Here is a 23,222-nt window from a genome sequence, read left to right as displayed (position 1 = left end):
TCATACTGTGATGAAGAAGAAGACTCTGACTGCCACTGGCTGACAGTCATCTCTAGATCCCAAGAATAAACAGATTGTCGTGGAGGCTCATCTTGTGGTTCCTGTTCTGGCTCCTCAGTTGGTGCAGGGTTCCGGTAGGCGTGAATAGCCATCAACGGAACAAGATATGTGCCTACAGTCAAATCAAACAAAGAAGGAGAAGGCAAGGTAATAATCTCAGGATGATGTTTATTAAAGAACAATTGATATTTAAGCTCCCCTGCCCTATTCTTAAAAATGAAATCATGTGCCACCATACTTTTGTGATCTAGATAAACACGGGGCAACACCTTTTCTTCCTTCTCAGCATGCCTAATAGGTATGTTAAAATGTGCGGCTAGGCGTGTAGCATAAATGCCTCCAAAGATGGGGCCCTTAGTACGGTTCATATTTAACCGTCTAGCAATAATACCGCCCATACTAAAAGTGTTATCACTGTACAAACCTTGGAGTAGAATAATTAAATCAGGGATGCTAAGGTTTCCACAATTTCCATGTCCAATTAAACAACGACTCGCAAATAATGCAAAGTAACGTAAAACTGGAAAATGTATGCTAGTGATTCGTGCATCGGAAACCTTCCTGGTTTCTCCTACAACGATATTATTAATAAATCCCTCCACATCATCATGATGTGGTTCTTCTGTCTTGCACTCAAAAGGGACTAAACAGATCCGACACAAATCATAAAGTGCCATCTCCTTATGCTCATCATATAAATGAAACTCCACCGCAGGTGGTGAGTTCCTAGAATGAAATTGAAAGTTTAGCACAAAGGTATTTGTGAGTAAGAGATACTGATCGCATTGGTCGTGGAGGAAAGTGGTGAGGACGGCATTGTGAGCCAATTCATGAAAATCTTCATAGATACCGGTTGCTCTCAAGAAATCCTCAGAGGGCCATTCACATGCCCGAATCTCCGCGGTGCGCGGCAAATTATACTTAGGCTTCAGTGCCTTTTCCTTTGAGCTTTGGCTCGATGAGCCCCTCAAGAATCTCCTCATTATATTCTGAAAAATTCTGAAATTTTTAGTAACTTCAAACAAAAGTGAGCCAACTTCAATGAAATTGATAGCACCTACTCCTACAAGTGCCTAGAGCCTATATAAAGCATTAGAACTACTTAGAACCATATAAATTTGACATGTAAGCTCAAGAACATGGTCACCTATGCAGCACAAATTTGCAATGAATAAAGCACTAGAACAAAAACTAATTGGACCAATGGAGGAGTCACATACCAAGGAACAATCTCCCCAAGCAGTTTTGTGAGAGGTGCTTTGAGCAAGGAGATCAAAAATCACAGCAAAAGTGGCTGGAACTCGTGCTTGAGTTGGTTTTTCGGGTTTGTGTGAGACAGAGGAAGAAGATGGGTGCTGGGATAAGTGGAGGAGGGCCACCGTGGGCCCACGAGGTAGGGGGCGCGCCCTATAGGGGGGGTGCCCACCACCCTCGTGGCCAGGTGGCAGCTCCTCCCGCGGTAATTTTTGCACAGTAAATCCTCAAATATTACCGAAAAAATCATATTAAATTGGCATGTCATTCTGAGGACTTTTATTTTCGGGATATTTTTATATTGCACGGATAATCAGATAACAGACAGAAAAATACTATTTTTACTTTATTTCTACTAAATAACAGAAAGTATAGAGAGGGTACAGAAGTTTGTGCTTCTAGTTTCATCCATCTCATGCTCATCAAAAAGAATCCACTAACAAGGTTGATCAAGTCTTGTTAACAAACTCATTCTGATAATCATGAAACGGGAGAAATCTCGAATAACACTAAGTTACCTCAACGGGTATATGCACATCCCCTATAATAAGTATATCATATTTCTTCTTGACAGTAGGGAGAGGAAATTCAAAACCTCCAATTATAATCGATGGAATTTTTCCAATGGAGTTGATACTATGAACTTGAGGTTGTTTCCTCGGAAAGTGTACCGTATGCTCATTACCATTAACATGAAAAGTGACATTGCCTTTGTTGCAATCAATAACAGCCCCTGCAGTATTAAGAAAAGGTCTTCCAAGAATAATAGACATACTATCATCCTCGGGAATATCAAGAATAACAAAGTCTGTTAAAATAGTAACGTTTGCAACCACAACAGGCACATCCTCACAAATACCGATAGGTATAGCAGTTGATTTATCAGCCATTTGCAAAGATATTTCGGTAGGTGTCAGCTTATTCAAGTAAAATCTATGATATAAAGAGAGAGGCATAACACTAACACCGGCTCCAAGATCACATAAAGCAGTTTTAATATAATTTCTTTTAATGGAGCAAGGTATAGTAGGTACTCCGGGATCTCCAAGTTTCTTTGGTATTCCACCCTTAAAAGTATAATTAGCAAGCATGGTGGAAATCTCAGCTTCCGGTATCTTTCTTTTATTAGTAATGATATCCTTCATATATTTATCATAAGGATTTGTTTTGAGCACATCAGTTAATCGCATACGCAATAAGATAGGGCTAATCATTTCAGCAAAGCGCTCAAAATCCTCATCATCCTTTTTCTTGGATGGTTTTGGAGGAAAAGGCATGGGTTTCTGAACCCAAGGTTCCCTTTCTTTACCATGTTTCCTAGCAACAAAGTCTCTTTTATCATAACGTTGATTCTTTGATTGTGGGTTATCAAGATCAACAGCAGGTTCAATTTCTACATCATTGTTATTACTAGGTTGAGCATCATCATGAACATCATCATTAATATTTTTATTAGGTTCATGTTCATTACCAGATTGTGTTTCAGCATCAGACATAGATATATCATTTGGATTATCAGGTGGTTCAGCAATAGGTTCACTAGAAGTTTGCACAGTTCTATCATTTTTCTTTTTCTTCTTTTCAGAAGAACTAGGAACATCAATATTATTCCTTTGAGAATGTTGCTCGATTCTCATAGGGTGGCCTTTAGGATACAAAGGTTCCTGAGTCATTCTACCAGTTCTAGTAGCCACTCTAACAGCATAATCATTTTTCTTACTATTCATTTCATCAAGCACTTCTTTTTGAGCCTTAAGTACTTGTTCTACTTGCATGGTAACCATAGAAGCATGTTTGCTAACAAGTTTAAGTTCACCTTTAATATCAGCCATATAGCCACCCAAGCGTCTAATCATATAAGCATTTTCTTTTAATTGTCTACCAAAATAAGCATTGAAGTCGTCTTGCTTAAACATAAAGTTATCAAACTCATCCAAGCACTGACTAGCAATTTTAGTAGGAGGAACTTCAGCTTTATCATATCTATAGAGAGAATTTACCTTTACTACCTGTGTCGGGATATTGGGGTCAGGAGGTTCTTCAATAAATAAAGAATTGAGATCATAAGTTTCTTCAATAGGCGGTGAATTAAGACCATGTATTTCTTCAATAGGAGGTAAATTCTTAACGTCTTCAGCTTTAATACCTTTCTCTTTCATAGATTTCTTTGCCTCTTGCATATCTTCGGTACTGAGAAATAAAACACCTCTCTTCTTCGGAGTTGGTTTAGGAATAGGTTCAGTAATTGGAGCAGGAGCTGGCTCAGGAGCTAGCTCAGGAGGTGCCCAATTATTTTCATTTGTCAACATATTATTCAATAGAATTTTAGCTTCATCCGGTGTTCTTTCCCTGAAAAGTGAACCAGCACAACTATCCAGGTAATCTCTGGAAGCATCGGTTAGTCCATTATAAAAGATATCAAGTATTTCGGGTTTCTTAAGAGGATGATCAGGCAAAGCATTAAGTAACTTGAGAAGCCTCCCCAAGCTTGTGGGAGACTCTCTTCTTTAATTTGCACAAAGTTGTATATTTCCCTCAAAGCAGCTTGTTTCTTATGAGTAGGGAAATATTTAGCAGAGAAGTAATAAATCATATCCTGGGGACTACGCACACAACCAGGATCAAGAGAATTAAACCATATCTTAGCATCACCCTTTAATGAGAACGGAAATATTTTGAGTAAATAGAGGTAACGCGATCTCTCATCATTAGTGAACATGGCAGCTATATCATTTAACTTAGTAAGATGTGCCACAACAGTTTCAGATTCATAGCCATAAAATGAATCACATTCAACCAAAGTAATTATATCAGGATCAGCAGAGAATTCATAATCTTTATCAGGAACACATATAGGTGAAGTAGCAAAAGCAGGGTTCGGTTTTATTTTATCTCTAAGTGATTCTTTGTTCCATTTAATTAATAACCTCTTAAGCTCACATCTATGCTTGCAAGCAAAAATAGCGGCAGAAGATTCTATATCAAAAAGATTACCTTCAGGAATAACAGGCATATTTTCATCATCACTGTCATAATCATATTCAGATTCAATAATTTCTTTTTCTCTAGCCCTGGCAATTTGTTCATCAAGAAATTCACCAAGGTGCACAGTAGTATCAGACATAGAAGCAGTTTCATCATAAGTATCATGCATAGTAGAAGTGGCATCATCAATAACATGCGACATATCAGAACGAATAGCAGAAGCAGGTGTAGGTGTCGCTAGCTTACTCATAAAGAAGGTGAATCAAGTGCAGAGCTAGATGGCAGTTCCTTACATCCCCTCGTAGTTGAGGGATAGATCTTGGTTTTCGGATCTCTCATGTTCTTCATAATGATAAGAAGATATAAATCCCAAGTGACTCAAAGAATAGAGCTATGCCCCGGCAACTGCGCCAGAAATTAGTCTTGATAACCCACAATTATAGGGGATCGCAACAGCTTTCGAGGGTAGAGTATTCAACCCAAATTTATTGATTCGACACAAGGGGAGCCAAAGTATATTCTCAAGTATTAGCAGCTAAGTTGTCAATTCAACCACACCTGGAAACTTAGTATCTGCAACAAAGTGTTTAGTAGCAAAGTAATATGATAGTGGTGGTAGCGGCAACAAAAGTAAAGACAACAAAAGTAATGTTTTTGGTATTTTTTAGTGATTGTAACAGTAGCAGAGGGAAAGTAAATAAGCGTAAACCAGTATATGGAAAACTCGTAGGCACCGGACCAGTGATGGATAATTATGCCGGATGCGATTCATCATGTAACAGTCATAACATAGGGTGACACAGAACTAGCTCCAGTTCATCAATGTAATGTAGGCATGTATTCCGTATATAGTCATACATGCTTATGGAAAAGAACTTGCATGACATCTTTCGTCCTACCCTCCCGTGGCAGCGGGGTCCTATTGGAAACTAAGGGATATTAAGGCCTCCTTTTAATAGAGAACCGGAACAACGCATTAGCACATAGTGAATACATGAACTCCTCAAACTATGGTCATCACCGGGAGCGGTCTTGATTATTGTGACTTCGGGGTTGCCGGATCATAACACATAGTAGGTGACTATAGACTTGCAAGATAGGATCAAGAACTCACATATATATGAAAACATAATAGGTTCAGATCTAAAATCATGGCACTCGGGCCCTAGTGACAAGCATTAAGCATAGAAAAGTCATAGCAACATCAATCTCAGAACATAATGGATACTAGGGATCAAACCCTAACAAAACTAACTCGATTACATGATAAATCTCATCCAACCCATCACCGTCCAGCAAGCCTACGATGAAATTACTCATGCACGGCGGTGAGCATCATGAAATTGGTGATGGAGGATGGTTGATGATGACGACGGCGATGAATCCCCCTCTCCGGAGCCCCAAACGGACTCCAGATCAGCCCTCCCGAGAGGTTTTAGAGATTGGCGGGGGCTCCGTATCGTAAAACGCGATGATTTCTTCTCTCTGATTTTTTTCTCTCCGAAAGCCAATATATAGAGTTGGAGTTGGCGTCGGAGGGTTTCCAGGGGCCCCACGAGGCAGGGGGTGCGCCCTAGGCAAGCTTGGCGACTAAATATGTAGATTCCTTTCTTTGTAACCGACCTTGTGTGACCCTAGATCCTCCCGGTGTCTATATAAACTAGAGGACCTAGTCCGGAGGACATACATTATGATAGCCATACACGCTAGACCTCTAGGGTTTAGCCATTACGATCTCATGGTAGATCAACTCTTGTAATACTCATATTCATCAAGATCAATCAAGCAGGACGTAGGGTATTACCTCCATAGAGAGGGCCCGAACCTGGGTAAAACATTGTGTCCCATGTCTCCTGTTACCATCGACCTTAGACGCACAGTTCGGGACCCGCTACCCGAGATCCACCGATTTTGACACCGACAGCAGCCCTCGTGGTATCTCCTCAGGTAACACATCTTCATACCCCTGCAAAATTTCAACAACAACACTAGGAGTTGTAGAGGGTAATTCGTTAGTAGAAAGAAAGTTGTCCTTGTACAAAAGTACAAAGTCCACGGACTTGGGTTCTCTCAACTCTCTCATATCCCTTTTCCTAGCCATCATAACTAATCCCTGTTTTTCCATGTCTTGGTCCATTTAAGCTATGGGGTATTATTTGGCTTTGGATTCTCTCGCTCACTATGTTGGTGGATGTCACTCAAATGTTTCTCGTACACTCTCTCTCTCTTTCTTTTTCAGGTCATCCATCAATATTTCTTCGGGTGTCAAAGGGAGCAAAGCTATGCGCTCTCCCTCATATTGGAATGAGAGGCGATTAGCACGACTGTTGATTTGCACGTCACAATCATACAACCAAGGTCTTCTCAATAGCAATTGGCATACTTGCATTGGCACCACGTCACGTTCCACTTGATCTCGGTACTTCCCAATGGAAAACCGAATGGTGAATATGTTGCTTACTCAAAGTGTGCCACCATCACTGAGCCATTGCATCTTATATGGACTCGGGTGCCTTCTTTATTTCATTCCCATTTTCTCTACTAAATATGAACTTGCAATGTTGTTGCAGCTGCCATTGTCAACACTAATTCTGCAAAACCTCTCCTTGATGGTGCCATGGGTGTGAATAATATTATGATGCTGCCATTTCTCTTCTCTAGCTTCATTGTCACTAAGCACACAACGAGAAACAAAGCAATCTCCCATGTGGGCTTGAATATCACAACCACTCTTCTCACTTTGTTCTTCCTCATGATCATTCGGTGCTCCACTATCTTCGTGTTCACTCTCGGATTCCCATTCACCTTGTTCATTGACAAATAGAACTCTCTTGCTTCGACATTTAGAAGAAATGTGATCATGCCATTTGTACTTCCAAGACTCAATATCTCGGTTTCGAGATGATGGTACAACCATGGGGTTAGAAGTACTTCCAACAGCAGAGGGAGCATGCTTGTCAACATTCCTTGGAGCTAGTGATGATGCCGATGAAGCCACTGTTCACCGGGTGGCAGTAGGGTGTGAAGTATGCTGAAACTGAGAACCACCATGAGAGGCACTTGGCTGCAATTTTTGTCATGGTGTGGTGGTGCGGTTGTGAGATATCCGTCCATGACCACTCCGCTGCACCTTCCTCTCCGTGCGCTTTGTAGTACTCTTGTAGAGTGTTATAGGGAAACATCTCCACAAAATCAGAAATTTCATTGTTGAGACCATGCAGAAATCTCGCCATCTTTGACTACTCATCTTCATGAATATGGGCACGAACCAGTAGTAATTCCATCTCTTTGTAGTACTCATCCACCATGCGTGTACCTTCGCTGAGGTGCTGCAATCTGTTTCGGAGATCTCTTTGGTATTGTGAAGGAACAAACCTTCGCATCATGGCTTGTTTCATCTCTTCCCAGGTGTCAATGTGGTCACAACCTAGCTGCAGCTGAATTTATTGTAATTGATTCCACCAAGTAAGTGCATAACCAGAAAACTCAACATAAGCAAGGTTGACTCTCTTCGGATCAGAAAGGTTATGGATACAAAAAATCTGATCACACTGCTCTTCCCAATAAAAATATGCATCGGGGTCTTCCTTTCCTGTGAACTTGGGGATGTGCAACTTGATTCTTGCTATGTCATCTCAACCATCTCGATCATGACGTTCTACACAATGCCCATCTTCAGCAGCACGACGGTATGGGAAACCATCATAATCATCAAAATCATCTCCATGACTAGGAGCAACATGCTTGTGAGGGTTATAGTAGTGCTCACGAGGACCATGGCCTCGCCCTCGAACTTGTCCTCCTCACTGCCCTCCATGAGTAATGGCACCACGCCAATGAGCAGCAGCCACATGTCCACCATAGTTGTTGTTATCATCCTCCAAGGCACCGTCAACAGCAGCATGCATGAAATTCTCGTCCGCAACTTCCTCAGGTGGGTCAATAGGGTGCTCTCGGTGTCGAACCCTATCGCCACCTGCTGGAGGTCGCTCATGAAACATCCTTCCAAGGTCTTGAACCATGTTCGATAATTACTGAAACTCGGCACCTGTGATCAGGGCAACTTCTTCCCCTTGGTCTTCTCCATGAGCACTCGATGCTGTTCTTGTCATGTTAGTGGGGCTAAAAAGTGGAATAGGACAATTTTGTGGAATCACACAACCTCACCTCTTACTCACCAAAGTTCTTATGAGTTCACATAAGATTGTGCTTCTCCCGGATGTGTTAAAGCGATTGAAGGGCAGGGATCAAAGAAGTAGCTTCGGCTTTTGGTGGAGCTTGGTGGGGTAAACACAAAGGGGCCTGTGCTGAAATCAAGTTGATGAAAACCAAGAAAATATGGGGATAGATCTGCTGCACCTTTGCATCAAGATTGAAAAACACACAACACAAAAGCTTTTGAAATTTTTCTACCAAGCTAAAACTTTTGGATCTTCGACAACACTTTATGTTTCTCTCTTGAATTTTTTGCCACTCTTTTTTCTTTGATTTTTTTGCCACTCTTTTTCACTCTTTTTCCAAAGCACAACAACCAAATCTGAAAGCAATTATGAAGATGAACTTGGTGCAGATCTAAAAGATGAAGAACATGCAAGGTATGCAACAACAAGATCTCACTACCAACAACTCTTGGATTTATTTTTGGTGGGGACTTGGACTTCTAGGACAGAAAATATAGCATGAAAACCACTCAATGTAAAGGGATGATAGCAAGATAAACATGGATAGTATATATTACCGTGTCAACGAATGCTCTGATGCCAGATGATAGGTGTGAACCCGATGAACGAGTTCACGCCCGTGGGTGGCCCGATCTTCATGTAATAGGATCAAATCGGGAGGGATAACAAGCTGCAAGCGGCCGGGATAACTAGCTTTATACCTGCCATGGTTGGACGCAACCCGTATGTTTGGGATGGCTAATTGAAGCTACAAGAACTCCAACCCGCTCTCCGAACAATCGCAGAACCACAAACCGAGATTAACCCACACAAAATAGCTAGAACCGTAGAGCATGAATTAGGTTGAACCAGAGGCTCCTTATCACGAATCTAGATGAACTCACAAGATAAAGGTAGCAAGGATCTCTCCGATCTCTCTAGCAGTCTTGCTGCATAACCTTGTAGCTGAATGGTTTAACAAAAGGTGCTCTAGATGATGGGGAGATGGGGTTTTTTAGCAAGGACAAACCCCCTTAGCTAGGTGTGAAAATTGTTTCAAAAGTAAGCACGTTTGCATGGCTTCATTGGGGGGGGTTAAGCACTCAACTTTTGGAGTTGTTGGAGAGCTCCTCGGAAATTCGCGAAGCCTTGACAGCCTAGACACCTTCCACGAGATCGCTAGAACTTTTGACTCACAACTCCAAATGATGTGAGGTTTTTTGCATGGGTAATATAATTTGATGTAGCTTCTGTTGATGTACCGCTATGGCCCCATCTCTCCAACACATGGGTGTGGCTCAACAAAACATGTAAAAACTGACAGCATCAACTTCACTTGAAACTTATTTTCTCCAAACTTGTTCCTCCAAACTGGTTGCTTCAAGATCTCATAGGTTGTGGGATTTCTTAAATGTGATACCTAAGTTCAACCAACAACAATGGGGATGAAAGCATAGTTGTGTCATCAAGGATACAATGTAAACTTAAGTTAGTGTTCACCTGGTCAATTATTAGTTTGGCGCGACTTCTTATGATTGGACCTATAATTGTTGGAGACTTGTCGATCGTTGTGGTGTCCTCATCACTAGCAAAATACGAAAAGGTGAGAGTACTACTACATTAGTCTTAAAGAATGCACATACTTATTGCAAAAGTTTATTAGTCCTCGAAGCAAAGTACTACTATGCATGCTCCTAGGGGGTAGATTGGTAGGAAAAGACCATCGCTCGTCCCCGACCACCACTCATAAGGAAGATAATCAATAATAAATCATGCTCCAATTTCATAGCATAAGGAGAGACCATATGTGCATGCTTCGGGAATCACAAACCTTAACACAAATATTCTTACTAAACCACAATTACTCACTAGCATTACTCTAATATCACCATCTTTATTCTGTAGGCTCTTACCACTCCTTATTCTATAGTCCGTCGAAACTTCACCCAAAACATGAAAACTTCGTAACACAAAACTCAACAGAAAACTCGTGAGATCCGTTAGTGAAACAAAGCAAATCACCACTTTTAGGTATTATTGTAAACTCATTCTAATTTTATACTTGCATTATATCTACTATATTCTAACTTCACCATGGTTCATACCCCCTGGTACAACCCATAGATTCATCAAAATAAGCAAACAACATAATGAAAACAGAATTTGTCAAAAACAGAACAATCTGTAGTAATCTGGACTTTAGCCAAACTTCTGTAACTCCAAAAATTCTGAACAATTAGGAAAACATGGGCAATTTGTATATCAATAAAGTGTAAAAAATTCAGAAGTTTGCGCCGCTCTAGTGATTTTTAACAATTCCACTACTAGACGTAAAAGTTTCTGATTTTTCTCAGAATCAAATCAACAATCGTCCAAATCATCCCAAAGGTCTTACTTGGCACAAAAACTCATTAAAACACTAAAACACAATCATAACAGAATTACAATGGTATATACACATAAAAACGGAAAAATAAAAATATTGGGTTTTCTCCCAACAAGCGCTTTTCTTTAGAGCTTTTCAGCTAGGCATTGATAATTTTAATGATGCTCACTTGAAAGATAATAATGGACACAAAGGGAACATCATAAAACATGTGACAAACATATCTAATTCTAACATAGTTCCTATGCATAGGCATTTTATAAGCAAACAAACTATCAAGACAAGAAAAAACTAGCATACACATACAAGAAGAAAGAAATAATAGCAATCTCAACATAACGAGAGGTAATTTAGTAACATGAAAATTTCTACAACCATATTTCCCTCTCTCATAATAATTACATGTGGGGTCATATTCAAATTCAATAATATAGCTATCGTATAAAATTTTCTCTAAATGATCCACATGCATAAAAGTTTTATTATCTTCCAAGATAGTGGAATTAACATCAACTAAAGTCATGACCTTTTCAAACCCACTTTTATCAAAAAATCATAAGATTGAAGACTCTCCAAATATGTGGGTTTATTTTCAGCTAAAGTTGACATTATTCCAAACCCACTTTCAATATTATTGCAAACATAGTCATATGCTTAAATCTCTTTTCAAGATCATAAGAAGAATCACCCCAATCATGATCATTGCAATAAGTAGTGGACATATCAAAATTAGCATCCCTAATCTTGAGGTTTTGCATATTATTAGAATAGTTGACATTAGTAGAATTTGTAATAACATCATTGCAATCATGCTTTTCATTCAAGGAGCTATCAAGTGTGGGTGCAATAGCAATAATTTCATGTTTAACAAAAGGAACTGTTGCAAGTTCATCTCCATAAGTATAATTAATATTGGCATCATGGCCGTAAGAATAGCAAGCATCATGTTCATCAAGGGGGGATAATTCAATCGAATCAACGGAATCATAATTATCTATAGATTCATGCATATCATTATTTTCTTCCAAAGCAGCGGATATTCTCTAAATAAATTCTTTAACATAGGCATTAGAAGCATAGTTTTCATAGCAATATATAAGTATGTCAAAATTTTCAGATTTGTAGTTAGTAATATCATTGTTTTCAATCAAATAAGCAACTTCATAAGCATACTTAAAAGCAACAATTTCTTCAATTTGCTCGATATCATAGTAACTATAAACACCTTTGGTATAAGAACATAGGATTTCATTATCATTAAACTCACATAGGTAGGGAAGGTGTTTTTAGGGTTCTCCGAGGAGCAAGTAAAATCATAAATTTCACAAAGATTCCAAACATAGCATAGCAAACAATTTATTTTATACCATAAGAGTCCCCCTTTTCGAGACAAATGATTTTCCTTCTACTAAACTAGTTGGGATTTCAGCACAAGCACATATGGATCGAAGATGATCCAAGTAGAAAACTTTAAGTGGATCCATATCAATAGATTTGTAGCAAGAAAATAGAAGGCACATGGCAACACAAGCTGTTGGGGATATAACTCCTAGGTATGACCCGCCCAGGAGGGGCCGGGTCATGCCTTTGACGGTTCATTATGAAGAAGTCCATGAAAGCCCAAGGTGTGAAGGTGGCGACTCATGGAGGCGGGCCTAGATAAGGCCCAGACCAGGGGCCCATAAGCTGCCATGTGATAACTTGTATCTAAGATAATGATTAGTTGCAAACTGAGCCGGTCACGATGTATGTATCGGCTAGACTCTATAAGCCATCTGGCCTCAACCTATGTATATAAAGGGGAGACCTGGTGGGAGGAAAGGTTAAGAAACAACTCATCAAGAACTAGGTCAAGCGTATTCGCTCAGTGGTAATCGAAACACAAGCAATAAAATCTAGAGCAGGAGCATGCTTTTACCTCGTTTAGAGGGGCCGAACCTAGGTAAACTCTCTGTGTCCTTTGTCCCATTCAATCCCTTCCAGCTAACCTAGTTGCGATGGCTCCACACCTAAGTCCTTTTGCTAGGACATATGTCGTGTTAAGTCCACAACAGTTGGCGCTCACCCCTGGCTCAAAGTGGTTTCGAGTTCTTGAAGGGAACTTCGCAGGGATCAAGGGATACACCGTCGGCAGGATGAGTAAGAGCTGCTGCGGCAAGCTCTACATCAACGATGCTAGCTGGGGCCCCGAGGCAGGCTCAATAGAGCACGGGTACCGGGTCCCCTTCAGTGGAATCCACGTCTTCATTGGAAAGATCGGCGAGTCAGAACCTGAGCCGGACATCTGCACCGACGTCATCAAGACGGCTCAGCGTGCACGACCTGCCAAGGTCCAAGCCGTCGTGAAGCATGCCTTTGTTGGTTTCATCCACGGGGCGGATCTCGAGGAAGGATCTGCATCCGAAGGAGAGACGTCCATCTACTCTGATGATGCATCCTCAACCGATGAGACCGGTTCAATGTATCAACTGCAAGACGGCGGGCTTGGGGGCTATTCTGATGGCAACAGTATTTCGGACCCTCATGAGCTGCCGAACAGGGTTGCGATCTTCATGGATGGAACCCAACCGTTTCTCCGTTCATCAACGGTTGTGGCTATGACTTCCGGTTCAACAGCCGAGGCAACGACCGAGGCAAGTGGCTCTACGCGCCCGCCGGCTTAGGTCTTGTCTGAACTCTTGGACTCCTTGGCGATTGTGATGGGGGCAGAGGTGATCCCAAAGACTCAAGTACGGCATAAGGTGGACATCGCGAAACTGGAGGATGAGATAGCTCAATCCAGGAAGAGCTTAATGCTAAGAATGCTAGGATGACAGAGCGAGCCACCTTGGACGCACAATCGCAACAGATCCAAGCAGAGGCTTTCCGGTTAAGTTTGGATTAGACTGCATCTGACACTGTTCTACGAAGGAGGCATCAAAGTCATTGACCTCTGGACTATGATGCAAGGAATCTTTTTAATACCCCTGGAGCAGGACCAAGCAACCCATTCGAGATGAACCGGACCACTGAAGCGCCTGTGGCAGGAGCGACAGCTCAACCCCATGTTATAGAGCCGCTTCGTTTGATTCTGACCCCGCCTCAGCGAGTGCCAACACCACCGGGTCATTTTTCTAACCCTCTGGGCAACATGATTGTTGCAGCATCATGGCTAGCGGCTCTTCTAGTGCAAGGAGAATCTCCCACGACGGTTGAAGCCCGAAAGGCCATGGAGGTTCTTCAGACGGTGGTGGCCTAGCACGCGGCTTATTCTTACAGTCATGAGTGGATCCATTCAACTCCGTGTCACAGTAGAAGTTACAACCTGCGTATTGAGTCGCCAGCAGTCTCGAGCAGTGAGCGTCACCATAACCAGCACCGTGGGCATGACCCGCCATGTGTTGATAATAATGCTCAGGTTCTGGCGGATCATGCCAGGGCGCGTCGAGAGGTGGAACTAACGGCTTAGTTGGTGGCTCATCTGCAGCCTCAGCTTAACCCATCAATATCCGTGGAAGCCAGGATGATCTCTAGGACCGCGGGTGTCTGTGCCTGGTGCCGGCTTTGCGTAATGAGTGACTGCCTAAAGATTTCAAGGGCCATCGTAAAGTACCCAATTACACAGTTGATCAATGATACGTCTCCAACGTATCTATAATTTTTGATTGTTCCATGCTATATTATCTACTGTTTTGGAATATATTGGGCTTTATTTCCCACTTTTATATTATTTTTGGGACAAACCTATTAACCGGAGGCCCAGCCCAGAATTGTTGTTTTTTGCCTATTTTAGTGTTTCGGAGAAACAGAATATCAAACGGAGTCCAAACGGAATAAAATCTTCGGGAACGTGATTTTCTCACCGAACATCATCCAGGAGACTTGGACCCTACTGCAAGGGATCAAAGAAGAGGTCACGAGGGTGGGTGGCGCCCCCCCTAGGGCGCGCCCCCTGCCTCCTGGGCCCCTCGGTGCTCCACCAACGTGCTCCTTCCTCCTATATATACATACGTACCCCCAAACGATCAGAACAAGAACCAAAAACCTAATTCCACCGCCGCAACTTTCTGTATCCACGAGATCCCATCTTGGGGCCTGTTCCGGAGCTCCGCTGGAAGAGGGTCGTCATCACGAAGGGCTTCTACATCATCCTAGCCCCTCCGATGAAGTGTGAGTAGTTTACCTCAGACCTTCGGGTCCATAGTTAGTAGCTAGATGGCTTCTTATCTCTCTTTGAATCTCAATACAAAGTTCTCCCCCTCTCTTGTGGAGATCTATTCGATGTAATCTTCTTTTTGCGGTGTGTTTGTTGAGACCGATGAATTGTGGGTTTATGATCAAGTCTATCTATGAATAATATTTGAATCTTCTCTGAATTCTTTTATGCATGATTGTTTATCTTTGCAAGTCTCTTTGAATTATCCATTTGGTTTGGCCAACTAGATTGGTAGTTCTTGCCATGGGAGAAGTGCTTAGCTTTGGGTTCAATCTTGCGGTGTTCTTTCCCAGTGACAGAAGGGGCAGCAAGGAACGTATTGCATCGTTGCCATCGAGGATAACAAGATGGGGTTTATTTCATATTGCATGAATTTATATCTCTACATCATGTCATCTTGCTTAAGGCATTACTCTGTTTTTAACTTAATACTATAGATGCATGCTGGATAGCGGTCGATGAGTGGAGTAATAGTAGTAGATGCAGAATCGTTTCGGTCTACTTGTCACAGATGTGATGCCTATATACATGATCATGCCTAGATATTCTCATTACTATGCTCAATTCTGTCAATTGCTCAACAGTAATTTGTTCACCCACCGTAGAATACTTATGCTCTTGAGAGAAGCCACTAGTGAAACCTATGGCCCCTAGGTCTATTCTCATCATATCAATCTCCATCACTTTAATCTTGCTTTGCTTTTTTACTTTGCCTTTTATTTTTACTTTGCATCTTTATATCAAAAATACCAAAAATATTATATCTATCAGATCTCACTCTCGTAAGTGACCATGAAGGGATTGACAACCCCTAATCGCGTTGGTTGCGAGTAGCTATCGTTTTGTGCAGGTACGAGCGACTTGAGCATGGCCTCCTACTAGATTGATACCTTGGTTCTCAAAAACTTAGGGAAATACTTACGCTACTCTGCTGCATCATCCCTTCCTCTTCGGGGAAAACCAACGCAGGCTCAAGACGTAGCAAGAAGGATTTATGGCGCCATTGCCGGGGAGGTTCGCGCAAGTCAATATTTGACTCCCGACAATGAGCCATTTCTGGCGCCGTTGCCGTGGAGTCTACGCAAAAAGTCAACATACCAAGTACCCATCACAATCCCAATCTCTCGCATTACATTATTTGCCATTTGCCTCTCGTTTTCCTCTCTCCCACTTCACCCTTACCATTTTATTCGCCCTCTCTCTCTATCCTCCCTCTCTGTTTGCCTCTTTGTTTGCTCGTGCGCTAGTTTGCTTGCTTGTCGTTATGTCTGAAATTGGGGAAGTTATCGCCAATATGGGCGATAACAATATCATGGAAAATTCTGATGCTCCTGCTAAAGAACCTACCATCTTTCATACAAAAATTTTTGTGTTGGTAGTGGTAATATTATTGGAAAAGGAGTTATTCAATATTTCTTTACTTGTGCCAGTGCTTTACCTTCTATGGGTAGTTCTATCCTTCACAGAACTAGTAGTCTTGCGGACGCTATTGCCATGCTTGTAGTTGAACTTGAAAGACAATTCATGCACATGCATCCATCCATACAAAGGATTTTTCTGGAATTTTCTAATATTGAGCATTCTTCTGTTAAGCGTGCCGCTACTATCTTTTTGGCTCATGAGTTTAGATTCATAATAAGAGAAGCCAAAGAAATCTTTGTGCATTATAGGGTGGACGCTTGTCGTCCTCCCATAGAAGAGATCCTCTTTGATCAAGAACAAGTAATGCGATTTCAATCTCTAGATTATGTTGCTTTCAATGAAAATCTTAGAAGAAGGGTTCCTACCAATGTTTTAGTTGATAGAATTTCTGAACTTAATGATGATTTGGCTATTCGAAATAATGAACTAGGATATTCTCTTGAATATAGGCTCACAAAGTTCTGTCAAAAGAATGCTTATAATGATGAATTGGTGGTGCATTATGAAGGACCAAAGGAGGAACCTATACCTCCCAAGGTTGATCTTGGGGACTTTTGTCCCATTAAATTTAGTCCTTTTGATTACTTTTTCTTGACTCAAAGAAAACTTGCTGCCGAATGTAGAATATATGAAATGAGTTTCACCAATCTATCTTATTACTATGGCAATACCTAGATCTATCCTTGCTTGTTATGCCTATCTAGGGGCGTTAAACGATAGCGCTTGTTGGGAGGCAACCCAATTTTATTTTTATTCCTTGCTATTTTCTCATGTTTAGTAATAAATAAATTATCTAGCCTCTGTTATGGTTGTGTTTTTTGTGTTTAATTAGTGTTTTTGCCAAGTAGAACCGTTGGGAAGACTTGGGGAAAGTGTTGTTGAACTTGCTGTAAAAAACAGAAACTTTAGCGCTCACGAGAACTGCTGTAATTTTTATTTGAAGAGTGATATTCAGTTAATTATTTTTTCAGATGATTAATAGGTAAATTCCTCACGTCCAGCAACTTATTTTAGAATTTTTGGGGTTCCAGATCTTGCGCTAGCTACAGATTATTACAGACTGTTCTGTTATTGTCAGATTCTGTTTTTCGTCTGTTGTTTGCTTATTTTGATGAATCTATGGCTAGTAAAATAGTTTATAATCCATAGAGAAGTTGGAATACATTAGTTTTAACACCAATATAAATAAATAATGAGTTAATTACATTACCTTGAAGTGGTCTTTTGTTTTCTTTCGCTAACAGAGCTCACGAGTTTTCTATTTTGAGTTTTGTGTTGTGAAGTTTTCAAGTTTTGGGTCAATTCTTTTGATGGACTATGGAACAAGGAGTGGCCAGATCCTAAGATTGGGAATGCCCATGGCACCCCCAAGACAATCCAAGGACACCAGAAAGTCAAAGCTTGGGGATGCCCCGGAAGGCATCCCCTCTTTTCGTCCACTTCCATCGGTAATTTACTTGGAGCTATATTTTTATTCACCAACATGATATGTGTTTTGCTTGGAGCGTCTTGTATTATTTGTGTCTTTGTTTGTTAGCATGCCACAATCATCCTTGTTGTACATACCTTTTGAGAGAGCCATACATGAATTAAAATTTGATAGAATACTCTATGTGCTTCACTTATATCTTTTGAGCTAAGTAGTTTTGCTCTATGTGCTTCACTTATATCTTTTGAGCTAAGTAGTTTTTCTCTATATGCTTCACTTATATATTTTGAGCGTTATAATTTTGCTCTATGTGCTTCACTTAGATCTTTTAGAGCACGGTGGTGGATTTGTTTTAAAGAAACTATTGATATCTCATGCTTCACTTAAATTATTTTGAGAGTCTCTTAATACCATGGTAATTTTCTTAATAATAATATGCTTGGTATTCAAGATTTGTGAAACTTTCTTTTCAGTTTGTTGAATACTAAGAAAAGATTGAAGCATGATAATTGTTTTGAGATATGGAGGTGATAATATTAAAGTCATGCTAGTTGAGTAGTTGTGAATTTAAAGAATACGTGTGTTGAAGTTTGTGATTCCCGTAGCATGCATGTATGGTGAAGCGTTATGTGATGAAGTCGGAGCATGATTTATTTATTGATTGTCTTCCTTATGAGTGGTGGTCGGGGATGAGCGATGGACTTTTCCTACCAATCTATCCCCCTAGGAGCATGCGCGTAGTACTTTGCTTTGATAACTTCTAGATTTTTGCAATAAGTATATGAGTTCTTTATGACTAATGTTGAGTCCATGGATTATACGCACTCTCACCCTTCCACCTTTGCTAGCCTCTCTAATACCACACAATTTTCGCCGGTATCATACACCTACCATTTACCTTCCTCAAAACAGCCACCATACCTACCTATTATGGCATTTCCATAGCCATTCCGAGATATATTGCCATGCAACTTTCCACCATCTAGTTCATCATGACACATCCATCATTGTCATATTGCTTAGCATGATCATGTAGTTGACATAGTATTTGTGGCAAAGCCACCGTTCATAATTTTCATACTTGTCACTCTTAATTCATTGCATATCCCGGTACACCGCCGGAGGCATCCATATAGAGTCATATTTTGTTCTAAGTATCGAGTTGTAATCATTGAGTTGTAAATAAATAGAAGTGTGATGATCATCATTCAATAGAGCATTGTCCCAAAAAAATAGAAAGGCCAAAGAAAAAAAGAAGGCCAAAAAAAGAAAATAAATAAAAAGGGGCAATGCTACTATCTTTTTTCCACACTTGTGCTTCAAAGTAGCACCATGATATAGCGAGTCTCATATATTGTGCTTCAAAGTAGCACCATGTTCTTCATATAGAGAGTCTCATATGTTGTCACTTTCATATACTAGTGGGTATTTTACATTATAGAACTTGGCTTGTATATTCCAATGATGGGCTTCCTCAAATTTCCCTAGGTCTTCGTGAGCAAGCAAGTTGGATGCACACCCACTAGTTTCTTTTGTTGAGCTTTCATACATTTATAGCTCTAGTGCATCCGTTGCATGGCAATCCCTACTCACTCACATTGATATCTATTGATGGGCATCTCCATAGCCCGTTGATATGCCTAGTTGATGTGAGACTATCTTCTCCTTTTTGTCTTCCCCACAACCACCATTCTAGTCCACCTGTAGTGCTATATCCATGGCTCACGCTCATGTATTGCGTGAAGATTAAAAAAGTTTTGAAAAAGTTAGAGTATGAAACAATTGCTTGGCTTGTCATCGGGGTTGTGCATGATTTAAATACTTTGTGTGGTGAAGATAGAGCATAGCCAGACTATATGATTTTGTAGGGATAACTTTCCTTGGCCATGTTATTTTGAGAAGACATAATTGCTTTGTTAGTATGCTTGAAGTATTATTATTTTTATGTCAATATAAACTTTTGTCTTGAATCTTTCTAATCTGAATATTCATACCACAATTAAGAAGATTTGCATTGAAATTATGCCAAGTAGCACTCCGCATCAAAAATTCTCTTTTTATCATTTACCTACTCCAGGACGAGCAGGAATTAATCTTGGGGATGCCTGATACGTCTCCAACGTATCTATAATTTTTGATTGCTCCATGCTATATTATCTACTGTTTTGGACTATATTGGGCTTTATTTTCCACTTTTATATTATTTTGGGACTAACCTATTACCCGTAGGCTCAGCCCAGAATTGCTGTTTTTTGCCTATTTCAGTGTTTCGGAGAAACAGAATATCAAACGGAGTCGAAACGGAATAAAATCTTCGGGAACGTGATTTTCTCATCGAACGTGATCCAGGAGACTTGGACCCTACTGCAAGGGATCAAAGAGGAGGTCACGAGGGTGGGGGGCGCCCCCCTAGGGTGCTCCCCCTGCCTCGTGGGCCCCTCGGTGCTCCACCGATGTACTCCTTCCTCCTATATATACATACGTACCCCCAAACGATCAGAACAGGAGCCAAAAACCTAATTCCACCGCCGCAACTTTCTGTATCCACGAGATCCCATCTTGGGGCCTGTTCCGGAGCTCCGCCGGAAGAGGGCCGTCATCACGGAGGGCTTCTACATCATCCTAGCCCCTCCGATGAAGTGTGCGTAGTTTACCTCAGACCTTCGGGTCCATAGTTAGTAGCTCGATGGCTTATTCTCTCTCTTTGAATCTCAATACAAAGTTCTCCCCCTCTCTCGTGGAGATCTATTCGATGTAATCTTCTTTTTGCGGTGTGTTCTTTGAGACCGATGAATTGTGGGTTTATGATCAAGTCTATCTATGAATAATATTTGAATCTTCTCTGAATTCTTTTATGCATGATTGGTTATCTTTGCAAGTCTCTTCGAATTATCCGTTTGGTTTGGCCAACTAGATTGGTAGTTCTTGCCATGGGAGAAGTGCTTAGCTTTGGGTTCGATCTTACGGTGTCCTTTCCCAGTGACAGAAGGGGCAGCAAGGCACGTATTGCATCGTTGCCATCGAGGATAACAAGATGGAGTTTATTTCATATTGCATGAATCTATCTCTCTACATCATGTCATCTTGCTTAAGGCGTTACTCTGTTTTTAACTTAATACTCTAGATGCATGCTGGATAGTGGTCGATGACTGGAGTAATAGTAGTAGATGCAGAATCGTTTCGATCTACTTGTCACGGACGTGATGCCTATATACATGATCATGCCTAGATATTCTCATAACTATGCTCAATTCTGTGAATTGCTCAACAATAATTTGTTCACCTACCGTAGAATACTTATGCTCTTGAGAGAAGCCACTAGTGAACCCTATGGCACCCAGGTCTATTCTCATCATATCAATCTCCATCACTTTAATCTTGCTTTGCTTTTTACTTTGGCTTTTATTTTTACTTTGCATCTTTATATCAAAAATACCAAAAATATTATATCTATTAGATCTCACTCTCGTAAGTGACAGTGAAGGGATTGACAACCCCTAATTGCATTGGTTGCGAGTAGCTCTCGTTTTGTGCAGGTATGAGGGACTTGAGCGTGGCCTCCTACTAGATTGATACCTTAGTTCTCAAAAACTGAGGGAAATACTTGCGCTACTCTGCTGCATCATCCCTTCCTCTTCGTGGAAAACCAACGCAAGCTCAAGACGTAGCAATCAACCTCCGGATGCTTGGATCAAAAGTTATGAACTAGCCATGGAGATGTTGGATGTTAATGATGCTATGTGCGCCAAATATTTCACCCTAATGTTATATCGGTCGGCTCGCACCTGGCTAAAAGGATTGCCTCCTAATTCCATCAACTCATGGACTGAATTGAAGATGCGGTTTATTCATAATTTCAAGGATACATGTAAGCAACCTATGTCGATTATCGAAATAGACATTTCCATCCAACGTGACGACGAGTCCACCTCCCATTGGGTACGCCGGATCTCTGCTGTTATAATTTTGGAGAAGAACTGTCGGTTCACTCCCCTCAAACAAAAACTGGGGTGGCTTAAACGTCATTGTAATGACATGGGAGAGCTCATGGCATGTCGGGGATATACCCCGCGGTATGACCCGACCGGGAGTATGACCCGGCCAGACTTGGTGCTTCATCATAACCCGCCGGAGGATTGGCGACTCATGAGTCTGGTGACTTAATGATGGCCTCGACGGCGGGTCAGACGGATCACAACGGCCCAACGCCCAGTAGGCCGGCTGATGTTATTGTTGGCCGGCTTAAGACGGAAGGCATGAGGAATATTTCCTTTACGAGGAAGCAAGACCTGTAATTGTATCCTACTTGTAATAGAGAATAAGTTAGTTCTAATCCTACTAGGACTCTACATGTAAGCCGCCTCTTCAACTTATATAAGGAGGGGCAGGGCTCCCCAAGAGGGACGACCAAGAAGCAATAATCTCTATGGCTAGACACAACTAGAGGAGAGCCGGCTTACGGACGACTCTCTCATGAGCATAATGAGACCTAGCCACAAACAGCATGTAGGGCTATTACCGGATGATGTTTCCCGGGGCCCGAAGCTGTCTAAATCCTTGTCTTGTGTTGCATCTCTAAATTCTGCTCAACCCCTCTCAAGCTACTACAAAGATGTGTTGGCCTCATGACTAAGTCCTCACACTAGGTTTCGACAATTCCACGACAGTTGGCGCCCACCGTGGGGCCTGCACACTGTGCTGTTGAGTTCTTGAAGGGATCTCTTCTAGGTTTCGAGAAGTTTGTAATTTTTCGGATGAAGAAAGAATCAATTTGAAGGATATGCATCAGCCGGCCGTTTTTTGTGATCCGCCGAGTTCTGATTATTTTCCAAGATCCTCCGAATTGCCGCCGCCGCGTACGTACATCACATCAAGACAAAGTTGATTCTGTTCCAAAATTATCTGAAGCCGAATCGGTATCCTTTGGTCAACTCCGATGGCTATAAGGAATATGCTAGAAGATTAATTCAAGGATTAAGGAAGGAAAAAGATGCAGTCCATGTGAAGGACCAATCAAGGGAAAAGTGAGGCATGTATGTACGCACATATTCTTGATGAGATTAGTAGTACTCTTTGGAATTGGGCTCCACGATTGGGCATCTGTGCCGCGACTGCTGGTTTCGGCCCTGACGTCCCTGCCACAGCACTTCTAAGCCTGCCTACGTAAAGCCGCCTCCGGCTGCGGGCCTCTGGACTGCGCATCTCCGTCCCGGCCTCTGGCTCATGCGCCTCCGTGCCTCGTCGACTGCGTTATTTCTCCTCGTGGCAGCGCCTGCACAACTCCGAGAGGGAATCACCAAGTTTCGTGCCACACATGCCCTCTGTTTCGGA

This window comes from Triticum urartu, chromosome 3 (assembly GCF_003073215.2).
Source record: "Triticum urartu cultivar G1812 chromosome 3, Tu2.1, whole genome shotgun sequence".
Taxonomy (NCBI): Eukaryota; Viridiplantae; Streptophyta; class Magnoliopsida; order Poales; family Poaceae; genus Triticum; species Triticum urartu.
The sequence above is the reverse complement of the archived record's forward strand: the minus strand, read 5'-3'. Positions refer to the sequence as shown.